At 42.3% G+C, this 11088-nt stretch overlaps 1 protein-coding gene across 1 annotated transcript in view; it reads left to right on the top strand.

Moving 5' to 3' along the window:
• The first annotated feature begins 4495 nt into the window (after positions 1-4495).
• Positions 4496-11088, top strand: part of LOC119977223 — a 29639-nt gene continuing 23046 nt past the window's right edge. The window contains exons 1-2 of the mRNA XM_038817939.1: positions 4496-4563; positions 10514-10791. The gene's annotated coding sequence lies outside the window, so the exon portion shown is untranslated. The remainder of the gene's footprint in view (positions 4564-10513; positions 10792-11088) is intronic.

Genomic DNA, 11088 nt, shown 5'->3' with positions numbered 1-11088 from the left:
CTGTCGATTCATCAGCAGTTGTGCTGGTGAAAATCCAGTTGCTAGTGGTGTCGCTCTGTAGCTTAACAAAGCTAGGAATGGATCGCATGATGCACTATCAATTACGACGAGACGAGAGTAGAGAGTAATCGAGGCTTTATTAAGCAGAGATGTGTAGCCTCCTGCAGTTGCTGCCGAAATGGCTGCAGCTCGGTGAGCACACACATTTACACTCCGCCTACTGGGTGGAGCCAGTAGGCAGGGATCTACCCCTACCCCGTACCTATAGTACAGGAGCCTGACCGTATTACATCTCATATACGTGATATATACAAACAGCGGTGACTACCACATTCACCCTCTGTTAAAAAAGAGTCCAGCGGGAGTGGTGTAAAAACTAGTTACATGTATGTGAGCATTTTTAAAGTGTACATTTTTGGGGAAAGTTCAGAAATTTAGCCGGTCGGGTGCCTTGATCCTGCGTTGTGAGCACCGCAGTCCCGGTGGCGATGCAGGCGCCGGGTCGGTCGCCGGTGACTCCGGGAGCGTGCCGTCCTCATCTTCATCCCCGGGTGGGACCAAGGGGAGGACGGATCATCCTGGAGCGGGGGCTGTTGGGAGGTGCACTGGGGGGAGGATGGGTGACGCCGGGGCAGTTGGTGGGGGGGGGAGGGGAACCAGCTGGTGCCAGGTCCCTGAGGGAGACTGTGTTTTGGCGGCCGTTGGGGTATGCCACGTAGGCGTACTGTGGGTTTGTGTGGAGTAGCTGTACCCTCTCGACCAACGGGTCCGCCTTATGGAGCCGCACGTGCCTGCGGAAAAGAACGGTTCCTGGAGCTGCCAGCCACATTGGGAGTGAAACCCCGGAGGTGGACTTCCTGGGGAAGGCTCGGAGACGTTCATGGGGGGGTTTCGTTAGTCGCAGTGCAAAGCAGCAATCAGATGGAGTGGAGGGCGTCGGAGAGGACCTCCTGCCAGCGGGAGACCATAGGGCCAGCAGGACGACCTTCCAGACCGTCACATTCTCCCTCTTCACCTGCCTGTTTCCCCGGGGGTTGTAGCTGGTCGCCCTGCTCGAGGCGATGCCCTTGCTGAGCAGGAATTGATGCAGCTCATCACTCATAAAGGTGGATCTCCGGTCGCTGTGGATGTAAGCGGGGAAACCGAACAGAGTGAAGATGCTATTGAGGGCTTTGATCACTGTGGCAGACGTCATATCGGGGCATGGGATGGCGAAGGGGAGCTGGTACCCTCGTTGGCGGATGAATGACTGGCTTGGCATTCTCTCTAAGCTGAATCTTATATGCAGATGGTAAAATTCCCATTCCATGAAACACATGCGGAAACTTGTCAATAATGGCATCAATTTTGTCTTTGCCATTGGCTGATATCTTGTCTGAGCTGTGAATGCGCTTCATCAGCTGCAGTAGTTCATATGCTTGTAAACCCAACAATAAAGATCATTTTGGCCTTACAGTCTCAAATTTGATAGGCATCCATATGTCTTTAATCTGGACCGTGAGATAGCATGTCCCCATTATGGTAATGACATTGCCACTGTAGTCCCGCAACTGACAGTCATTTTGTCATCAATTTGAAGTTTTGTCTTGCGTTTGGCTAAGTCTGATTGATTAATCAAGTTAGCTCATGCACTGGTATCCAGTTTAATTTGAATATTGTTTCCGTTAATTTTTAAAAAAAATTTAGAGTACCCAATTAATTTTTTCCAATTAAGGGGCTATTTAGCACAGCCAATCCACCTACCCTGCACATCTTTGAGTTGTGGGGGTGAAACCCACGCAAACATGGGAGAATGTGCAAACTCCACACGGACAGTGACCCAGGGTCGGGATCGAACCTGGGACCTCGGCGCCGTGAGGCAGCAGCGCTAACCACTGTGCCACCATGCTGCCCATGTTTCCATTAATTTTTAATGGTATCATCCAATCATCATGATTGTTAACAATAGAGATTGGTTTTAAATTGTTAGCATTGGAAATTGCCTGTGAAACATTATTCACTTTTTCAACTATACCGACAAAGAGTCTTCTAAGTCGCAGTCATCTTGCACAGTGTCAGGTTTACGCGCTTTATTTTCACATCTGTTTAAAGTTATTTCTTGTACAGCTCTTCCTTTTGTAACTGTACCCATTTTCTTAAATTGTTGCGATGTAGTTCCCGCCCTAGAACAGAGCAGCAAAGAGATTAAATGTAACACTTTGTGCAGGTTTTACCGAACGATGGGTATTTTCTTACTGGGTGGGCTTGGCCACAACATTTGCATGCCATGATGCTCGTGATGTCATGTGCAAAATGGCCACCATCTGGAGTGTGCTTCATTTTCAAGTGTGCCACAGCATCAATGGCGTCAGCCACATTGTTCGTTTTCGCGCCACTTTCACGGACCAACATTTCAAAATATTGATTTTCCGCCAATTCGCTTGCATGACATATACTAATGATGTCTTCTAACGTTAACTTCGATTTTTTTCAGTAATCACTCACGCAGTTTTCCGCTTTTAACTTCATATACAATCTGATCGCGCAGAAGGAAGTCTGCTAAAATGGAAAAATTACAGGTCTGTGCTTTAAGCCTGGGATCTATAATAAAGCAGTCAAGTGTTTCACCTGCTTTCTGAGCTCTTTTCTTGAAAATATATCTTTCAAAAGTTTAATTTATCTGACGCTTGCAATGCTTGTCGAACATTCCGATTACTGTGCTATATTTTTTTTATCATCCTCATTCTCAAAACCTAATTGGTTGAATATTTCTAATGCTTGTAGTCCAGCCATTGTTAAGAACAGTGCTATTTTTTGCTGGTCGCTGGCCTCTTTGAGGTCTAAGGCTGAGATATATAACTCAAACTGCTGTTTACCCGATATCCGAAAAATTGCCTTGGATCCTGCAAACCCTTCATCTCGCTTTGACTGGGCTGTTTTTCCAACATTACTGGCTTTCATGAGGTCATTGAGATTGGAGCCTGATTTTTTTTCTTTTTAAGTTTTTTTCTTCTCATACGGAGACTTTTTTTTCTCTCGCCAGGCTTTTATATCGTACCTTAGCAAGGTTTTCCGGGTATCATGTGATGTTCTCTGTTCTCTTGGTAAGGATGGCTTTGATGTGTAGTGTTCAAGAAAAAGAACATCAAGCTATGTTAATTAACAAAGCTAATTTATTCACTCTACTTATAATTGATTTAAACATCTTACTAGTTGCAAAGACTGCTAAATAAAGTATGCTATAACTCTTGTCTACAGGATTTCCAGAACACATGACTACACTCTCTCATGCCGAAACACCTTCTCCCAGAATCAAGGGCACCACGTGATTCACTTGACTGCTCTTGATCACCATCTGGTGGTAGATACATTTACATGAAATTGTTAACCCTTCATTGACTATATAATATCCATATTGTCACACACTCTCTTCTGGCTGTGCAGGCTACAACCATCTCTGGTGGATCGGTCCTGCTGGTGGGAGAAGACATAACAAGAGCTAGTGATAACAGAGGTCGAGACATTGTTTATTGATAAAATATGTCACATGTACCAAGGTACAGTGAAAAGTATTATTCTGCATACAGACCTGACAGATCCATCCATACATATATACATAAGTACAACACACAAAAAATAATTACAACTGTACGAAAGGAAAGATGCATAGAAAGATCAATTTAATATTTTTTTAAGATAAGGATAGATATTTTAAGACAAGGATAGATAGTTTTTTGAAGAATAAAGGGATTAAGGGTGATGGTGTTTGGGTCGGAAAGTAGAGCTGAGTCCACAAAAGATCAGCCATGATCTCATTGAATGACGGAGCAGGCTCAAGGGGCCATATGGTCTACTCCTGCTCCTAGTTCTTATGTTCTTATGTTCTTAATATATAGACGGACCATTCAAGAGTCTAGTAGCAACGGAAGAAAAGCTGTTTTTGAATCAATTAGAATGAGTTCTCAAGCTTTTGTATCATCTGCCTGAAGAAGTTGGAATAAAGAATAACCAGGTTGGGAGGGGTTCTTGATTATGTTGCCTGCTTTCCCAAGGTTTTTAAAAAATAAATTTTGAGTACCCAATTCATTTTTCCCATTTAAGCGGAAATTTAGCGTGGCCAATCCACCTACCCTGCACATCTTTGGGTTGTGGGGGTGAAATGGGGAGAATGTGCAAACTCCTCACGAACAGTGACCCAGAGCCGGGATTGAACCTGGGACCTCGGCGCCATGAGACAGCAGTGCTAACCACTGCGCTTTCCCAAGTTTGTAAGAAATATAGACCAAGTCAATTGATAGAAGATGGGCTTGCATGATGGACTGAGCTGTGTTCACAACTTTTTGTAATTTCTTACGATTTTGGGAAGAACAGTTCCCATACCAGCTTTGACAAAGGGTCACCTGGACTCGAAACGTTAGCTCTTTTCTCTCCTTACAGATGCTGCCAGAGGTGATGAGATTTTCCAGCATTTTCTCTTTTGGTTTCGGATTCCAGCATCCGCAGTAATTGGCTTTTATCTAGTTGCCATACCAGGCTGTGATGCAACTAGATGGAATGCTTTCAATGGTGTATCTACTGAAATTGGTAAGAGTCATGGGGACATGCCGAATTTCCATAATTTCCTGAGGAAGTAAAGGTGTTGTTGCGCTTTCTTAATCATAACGTCGACGTGGGTGGACCAGGACACATTATTGGTAATATTCACCCCTAGGCACTTGAAACTGTCAACCATCTCCACCTTGACATCATAAATATAGACAGGGGCGTGTACTACACCTCACTTCCGAACGTCGATGATCGGCACCTTTGTTTTGCTAACATTGAGGGAGAGATTGCTGTCATTGCACCATGCTACTACATTCTCTATCTCTCTACTGTACTCTGACTTGCTTGAAATTCAACTCACTACAGTCGTACCACACGCAAACCTATAGATGGAGTTGAGGCCAAATTTTGCCACGCAATCATGTATGTATAAAGAGTATAGTAGAGGGCTGAGTACGCAGTCTTGTAGGGCCCTGATGTTAATGACTATCGTGGAGGAGATGTTGTTACCTATTGTGGTCTGTGGGTCAGGAAATCGAGAATCGATTTGCAAAGGGAAGAGCCAAGTCCTAGGTTTTGGAGTTTGGATACGAGCTTGGTTGGAATTATGGTATTAAAAGCAGAATCATAGATAATAAACAGGAGACTGACAGAGGTGTCTTTGTTGTGAGATGTTTCAAAGATGAGTGTAAGACCAGGGAAATAGGTCGACCGATTAAAGCAATAAGTGAATTGCAGTGGATCAGGGCAATCTGGAAGGTTGGAGTGACTAACCTCTCGAAGCACTTCACTAATAATAATTGTCAGGGCCACCGGGCAGTAGTAATTGAAGCACTCTGCCTGTTTTTTTCTATGGCGACTGTATGATATTACAACTTCAGCAGGTGGGAACCTGAGAATGGAGTAAGGAGAGGTTAAAGATGTCTGTGAACACACCCGCCAATTGGTCCACGCAGGATCTATGTACACAGCCAGGGACTCCAACAGGACCCAATGCTTTATGTGGCTACACTTTCGAGAAGGCCAATCTGAATTCTGAGGCTGTGACTGTTGGTGTAAATGTATCCACGGCTATTGGGGCAGGTGGCATTAATTTGTTAGCTTCCTGCTCAAAGCGAGAATAGAATGCGTTAAGCTCATCAGGGAGGGATGCTCTGTTACTAGACAGTGACTAAAAAGTATGACGATACAAATATGACATTGTCAGGATGTTGTTTGATTAGCCTATGAAACTGCTCTCCCAGTTTTGACACAAGTTCCCAGATGTTAGTGCGGTGGATTTTACACAGACCTGGGTGTATCTTTTATGTGTCCCCTAGTTAGGTAAATGTTGATGATTTGTATGCTTTTATTTTTATTGGACTTTTTAGTAGTAACGTACTTAACTACTTAACTGATGTTAAGAACTAAAGTTGCTAAAGGAAATATTAAGGACAGAGGGCTGTAAAGTGCAAATTGTACAAATGCATTCAACAATCAGCAGCTGAAGCATGCAACTGAATCAATTTGAAAGATACCAACCTAAAGATGTAGGATGCATGGAATTCTGTTAGAGATCAGGGAGATAATCAGACCAATGACAGTGACAAGTGCAGCGATCAGGAATACTTAATTCCCTCTCACTTATCACCTCTGTTGATGACCTACATTGGCTCCACGATCCTCAACAACTCAAATTTAAAACTGTCATCATCATGTTCAAACTTTTCATGGCCTCTGCCCTCCCTATCTCTGCAGCTAACTGCAGATCTCTCTGTAATATTTGTTAGCAAGCTATGCATCCCCCATTTCTTTTGCACCACTTTTGGCCACCATCTAGCCCTAAGCCTTAAATTCCAGAACCTCTTCCTTAAACCTCATCGCATGTTCATCTCCAATTCTACTTTAAGATTCACCTTTTAGTCATCCTCTTTGACCGAGATTTTAGTCACCACTCCAAATGTTTCCTTCTTTGATTACGATTCTACGCAAGAATTTATTATGCCATATTGCTGTGCTTTATGCTGTTTTGCACCCAAAAAATGCAACACATAAAATTAAGAGGACCCTGACTTATTAATGGCATAGATACTTGAGAATGGTGTAATTGGTTATAGGTCATAGAACAATGGAGTGATTTGTAAATACTACGTGCACATTGCAAATCATAATTGGCAATGCAAAAATAAATTGGAACTGTTTCAGGGTTGACATGATTAAAATTAATGCCAACTGTTTAAAGTTCCAATTTGTGGTAGTTCTGGAAGCAGGACTGTATTTGAACAATTTTTCACTGAAATTGGAAATCAGAATGAGATTACAAGCTGATCTCACTGAACAAGCTTTAATATTTGTAAAAATAAATGTTTCGCTGTTTCTGTGCCTCAAATTCTGATCTTTAAAGTATAAAGCAAATCTAATATTGAAAACTCACACTACACAGTACTCCATATATGTTCAATATTATAACTGAATCGGAATTGTTCAGTGCAACAGGAATACTGATGCAATCAAATGTGTTGCAAAACGAATGTTGAAATGTACAGATATCTTGCAAATATATGTTGGACCAAATGACATCAATGTAATTCAAAAAAATATTTAGCAAATTTCTGTAAGGAAAAATCTAATTTGAGTGTTCTTTCATTGAACAAACATTTTTCTTTAATTCATCAGGAATGGCGGTGTAGTGATTCTGTTACTGGCATAATAATTCAGAGAATGTGAATTAAAATCCTACCCTGACAGTTTGAGAATTTGAATTCCATTTACAAAATCCGGAAGTTGAAAACAAAAAGCTAATATTTATAAAACTGACTGTTGTAAAAGCCAACTAGTTTATTAATGTCCACTTGGGAAGGAATCTACCACCCTGACCACAGTCCAGTCCCACTGCAACACTCTTGAACTGCTTTCCGCAGCTGCTTAACAAGTTATTCGGTTGCCACAAACTGTTTGCGATTCAAGACATAGGTCACCATCTCAGGAGAACTAGGAATGGCCTCTGCCAACAACATCCATATTCTGAGAATTAATTTTTATTTAATTCACAGGATATGAGCAAAATTTCTCTTTGCTGTTGGCATTTATTAAACTGAGTGACTTGCAAGATTACTTCAAAGAGCAGTTAAGAATTTACTGTGCTGGCGTGAGACTGGAATCACATATAGACAAGATAAGATCGGTTAGGTTTTTGCTACAATCTGACAGCTTTCTGGAGATGGCAGCTCATCATTTAGATTTCTTGATTTTAACTTGAATTCAAATTCACAAACTGTGGTGAGATTTGAACTCCTGGGCCAGGATATTACTGGCCCCTAAGATGGAAGGTGGGGGAGCTGGTAAAGTGCAGGGAGCCACATTGGATCGGCACCCAATTTGATTCTGCTGTTGGGGCATTTTATCAATTGCACAAACTGATACAGAGAGGCTGCCTGCCCCAATAAGGTGGGGAGTTGATTTACATAATTAAAGATCCAATTGGGGGCATTTTTTACTTTGCTGCTGGCATCTTGTCGACATGTGGGGCAACTTCCCGCCCAGTGGGTAGGCCACAAACTAAATAAATGCAGCCTCCCATTGGCAGCCCATGGGGGTGAATGTCAAAGAAATGGCTGCGGACAGGGAAGGCAGCACTCACAGCCCCAATGATCTCCTCTGAGGCGTTTCCCATCCATCCCTATGAACTAAAATAAATGTTCTTCAACTACCTGCCTAGTTGCTGAGCTCTCCTGCATACGCCAGCAGCAACCATCTCTCCTGGTGATGCCATTGAAATTTTAGAGCTAGTGAGCATGGAGAGCAAGCCTGCTGTCCTTAATTGGATGGCAGGCTCATGGGCAGTCAATTTGGAGGTTGTCTGTAGCAAAATTTCCAAGTAAATCCCATTGCCAGCAAATGTGTCTCCTGTCACTGAAATCCCGCTACCTATTGTAAATTTGAGTCCTTGATTTCTGAATTATTAGTCAAGTGATGCTGCATCTATTTTGACATGATTCACCCTTTTAATTATGCCCTTTAGTCACTGACACCTACCCTTACACTGTCCCAAAGCATCTTCAGCTGCACTTTCCCTTTGCAGCCCATTTTGAGGTGGTACTGGGATAGATGGAGTGAAATAAATCGCCTAGAAAACCATGGAAAAGTTGAAGTTGAATTCAAATGGAAAATTCAGCTGGGTCAACATTAAGAGCCACAGGAGAGTATAAAGTCTATTCTGTTGCAATTCCAGCAGACATTCAGGAATGGAGTAAAATCTAGGCTAAACATGAATATACACAGAACACATGCACTACAAACAAAGAAAGCTACAAAGTGTATGTGTTACAATGGGACATGGCTGCTGCGTCAAATGTTTTATGCGCTTGAAGTTCCCTTTATACTTTGGGCATTAATGCCCAAAGTTGGAGTTTACACCCAGAGCAAAAACAAAACACTTTCCAGCTACAGTTAGTAAATCGACTCAAGAAAATAATTAGTTGAGGTGAAATCAGCATGGTGGTTTGCTTTTTGTGAATACAATTGCCATTGTTCCCTCCATAGTGCACACAAAAGTTAAAACTGCCGACACATAGGAGTACTTATAGGACCATGTTTAGAAGGCCCTGTCAGCTAGGGTGGCAAGGTCCCATAGGGGTGACTGAAGGCTGTAAAATGATCTGCACACTTAATTTACAGCTACTGGTTTGTGAGGGCATCATTCAAAATCAGCCCGATGACAAATCATTTGACTTTGGGTAGTAGTGCATTTCTAAAAATACCTTTAGTGTTTTTTTTGCACGTGCATCAGTCATTTCTGCTGGGTAATCTGCCATTGTTATCATTCAAATTCCATATTTTTTTATTAATTGCTGCTGTCATTTAAATAAGAGCAAAGTGCATGGCAAGGTCAAGAAATTTGTTGGGAGTTCAAAACACACTACATGATTTCAGTGAGGAAGGGAAGTTTCTGAGGAATTAAAAATAGAAAATGCTGGAAATATGCAGCAGGTCTGGCAGCATCTGTGGAGAGATTTTTAATATTTATTTTTCAAGACTTCACTTTGTATTACATCTGATCAATGAATATTATGCACAATATGGTACTCTACTAGATGTGTCTTAGTGTCAGTCCCAGTGTATGTGTAAAGTATAAAGGGATAACATTTACTCTGACCCGCTACATATGTACCAACTTTCCCACCTCATGGTGCAATAATCACTGGTTTTCATATCATAGGCAAGGCCTTTAGTTTTCATTTTCACAGAAAATAGGACTAAATTGTGAAATTAAAACACTCTAAACCTTGCGATCCCATGTAATTAAACATGGTTCAATTTAGTTAACTTAAATTGTAATGCAGTGGCTTTGATCGAAGGCCGATACTCAGGGCTGTTTTTGAGTTGATCATTTTGTACTGTGTTATGATCTTTTGGGGCTATATGCCCTCTTTCAGAAGTTGTGCAATAGGTTTTGTTAGTTTTCAAGGTTGGCAATATGAACAATTCAGCTGAAACCAATGCAGTTGATGTGATACACTTTCAGTCCTTTGCTTATGGCAACGTTTTAGCTAAAAAGTTAAATTCATGTTTCCCTCCCTTCCATGGTGTAATCACTTTAAAACTCCTTTAAGTCCATGAATGCTTTGTCTTCAGAATTTCTTTGTTTTTACAAATCTGATGTAATTCTTTGTAAAGCCATCATAAAAAGAAGGTAGATTGGAAATATAACAATTGGAAATATAATAATAAGACACCACAAAGGATTCAGAAACTTTAGGATAAATTTCCTTCAATGCATTCTGCAGATTGAGGGGCACAGGTTGAGGTAGAATTACACGCACAAACCTCACTTACCGGGCCCAGTTTCCTTTCTGAGCTTCATTAACCAATGGGGTGTATCTCTGGTGGAATCCCAAATACAAATTTGCCACCATGAAGGGGGAACTGTAGTGCATGCGCATCAATAGAAATTGGAATTATTGTTAATGCAACGGAAGAGCCTTGAAGACTTTTTAATATTGATCCTTAGGAGCTGCAAGATGACTGAGGAGAGGGAAGGAGACCATTCAGAGGGAACGCCAGAGTCTACTACAAGCACTACTCCCTCCAAGATTCTGTTCTTCGTCCCGCCAGCTGGCCAATGGGGTTTCCCATAGTGGGAAGCCCCACGCCGTCGGGAAATCCCCGGGCTTGGGTGCACTGCTGGCACAATGGAGAATCCTGCCAGCGGAGTCTCCAGCCCCACTGATTTGAGCCAGCAAAATTGGATGTTACAATCAGGGATCGAAGAACAAGGGGCTGTAGATGGTGAGGGGCCTATCTGTTTCTGGAGGGGCGGTTTGCAAGTTGGGAGGAATTGAAGGTGAAATCAGAGCTTTGGGGATCGGATATGTTCAGATATCACCAGGTGCAGGACTTTGTTCGGCAGGCATTTCGGACTTTCCAGGAGACACCACCGCCCACATTGCTGGAAAGGATACTCTCGTGTGCAGGGTTGGAGGAGGGCAGTATGTGAAGATAGAGATAGAGAAAGATAGAGAAATACAGCACAGAACAGGCCCTTCGGCCCACGATGTTGCGCCGAACTTTTGTCCTAGGTTAATC

Source organism: Scyliorhinus canicula, chromosome 14, assembly GCF_902713615.1.
Source record: "Scyliorhinus canicula chromosome 14, sScyCan1.1, whole genome shotgun sequence".
NCBI lineage: Eukaryota > Metazoa > Chordata > Chondrichthyes > Carcharhiniformes > Scyliorhinidae > Scyliorhinus > Scyliorhinus canicula.
Note: the sequence above shows the minus strand (reverse complement) of the source record. Positions and strands in the feature narration are given on the sequence as shown.